Raw genomic sequence first — 2,333 nt, 5'->3', positions numbered from 1 at the left:
GTTTTGTGACCTCCCTTCACACCCAGGATAAAGGTCTTAACCTTTATGCAATCCCTTAATGCAATCCTCAAAGTCTGATGAGAACCTGTCAAAGTCAACCTCTTCATTCTTGTTTTTTTGTTTGTTTGTTTGTTTATTTGTTTTTTGAGACAGTGTCTCACTCTGTCACCTTGGGCAGAGTTCCATGGCATCATATCTCATAGCAACCTCAAAATCTTGGGTTCAAGTGATCCTCTTGCCTCAGTCTCCTGAGCAGCTGGGACTACAGTGCCCACCACTACAGCCAGCTAGCTTTTCTATTTTTAGTAGAGAAGGGTCTTACTCTTGCTCAAGCTGGTCTCAAACTCCTGAACTCAAGTAACCACCTGCCTTGGTCTCCCAGAGTACTGGGATTACAGGCGTGAGTCACCATGCCCAACCAACAAGTTCATTCTAATTTCCTGCCTGTTTTCTCTTGCTGCCCACCTCAGTCACACCGCATTCCCTTCCATGCCTGCAACACTTGTGTTGTCACCCATCTTAGTGACCTTGTCACATGATCATGTGGCAGATGACCTTCCCTGACCTTCCCTGGGTAACTCCTTCCCATCTTCAGACCTCTGCCTAAGCAATGTGTCTGTAAGGAAGCCTCCCTTGATGCCACAAACCAAGATTGGTAAGTCCTAAGTGGTTTTCAGATGTGTCTGAAAATTTCTAAGTTGTGGTGTATTTCCCCTACCCTTAAACCTGAGAGGGTCTTTGTCACTGTCCCCATGAAGAGTAAACAGCAGAAGTGACCCTGCGTGTCCTCCAATGCTGGGGGAGGAAGCCACAACTTTTCCGATGATTTCTCTTGGAACACTTGCCGCTGGAACTAGACTCCATGCTGTGAGGGAAGCCCAGGACACTTGGGAAGCCCTGTGTGGAGGTGAACCCAGGCCTCCCAGCCAACAGCCCCAGCTTGCTCCCAGCTGACAGCAAGCACCAACCTGGGGGCTATCTGAAGAGGCTGCTTTAGAAGTGGATCCTCCAGCCCTGAGTGTAGCCACCCCAACCAATGCTATGAGGAACAGAGAGGAGTCTTCCGCGCTGAGCTCAGCCTGTGCTGCCGATTTGTGAGCAACACAGCTGTGGTTGTTGTTTGAAGATTGCTACTCTTTTAGGTCCCAAAGTTTGGGGACAGTTTATGGCTCAACCTTAGATTACCAAAACCATCGCCCACTTTGTGCTTCTCTTCAGTTGTTATGATGTCCCGTCATGCTATGGCACGAGCTATGAGGACACAAACTCTCACCCAGTGCATGCTCATTGCACACTTCCTGACAAATGGCTGGGCTACAGGTCTTGGCCTGAAAGGTCAGCCTCCCCTGGGAAGGAGGGATCATAAGCGGAACCTCACATGTGCTTTACCATTCTGGTCCTCATCCCAGTCCCACATGACACCTCCAAACCTGTTTGTATTTTAAGTAAACTATAAGATTTCCAGCAGGAAATGGTATCGTCAAATTAGAATAACTCAATAAGAGTATGTTAGTTTTCTAAGGCTGTTACAACAAATTACCACAAACTAAGTGGCTTAAAACCACAGAAATGTATTTCCTCACAGTCGAGGAGACCAGAAGTCTAAAATCAAGTTGCCAACAGGGTCACAGTCTCTCCAGAGGCTCCAAGGGGAAATCTTTCCCTCCCTCTCCCAGCTTCTGGGGACCTTGGGCTACCTTACTCCAGCCCCTGCATCTGCCTTCCGTGGCGCTCCCTCTTCTCCTGTGTCTCTCATAAGGACACTTGTTGTAGGATTTAGGGCCACCTAGCTATGCTAGGGTGATCTTATCTCAAGGTCCTTAGTTATATCTGCAAAGACTCTTCTTCCAGATAAGGTCACATTCTTAGGTTTCAGGGAACAGGACGCCAACACTTCTTTTTGAGGCCAGCCTTCAATCCACTACATAGGGTTAATTAAAGGGCTATTTTTAAAGGTGTGGGAAAGGTTGAGGGAGCCACAGTGAAGTACCCAGTCCCACTTAGAGCTGTTCCCACCTCTAGGACTTGAAAGGGAGAATTAGGGGTTTCTACCAAAACCCAGAGAAAGACGGCTGTTATGGAAAAGGCTTCCTAGAGAAAAGAAGTGACTTTGAGTCCAAGGACACAGCTAGACCAAGGTCACCCAGAGGGGAGAGAGCTAAAGAGTGATACAGCATAATCCCCTCCACCCTGTGTCCCCCAGGGAGACCCTTGGTCAAGCCCAGCCAGAAGCCAGAGGCCAAGGGAATTCATTAGGTGCAGTCCGCCCAAGCCATCTTCCTGGGCAGAGGACAAAGACAGATGGAGGGTGGACCCAGGGTTTGGGGGGGGGG

Source organism: Otolemur garnettii, unplaced genomic scaffold, assembly GCF_000181295.1.
Source record: "Otolemur garnettii isolate 467f Iridium unplaced genomic scaffold, OtoGar3 scaffold00038, whole genome shotgun sequence".
In the NCBI taxonomy this organism is placed as follows: domain Eukaryota; kingdom Metazoa; phylum Chordata; class Mammalia; order Primates; family Galagidae; genus Otolemur; species Otolemur garnettii.
Note: the sequence above shows the minus strand (reverse complement) of the source record.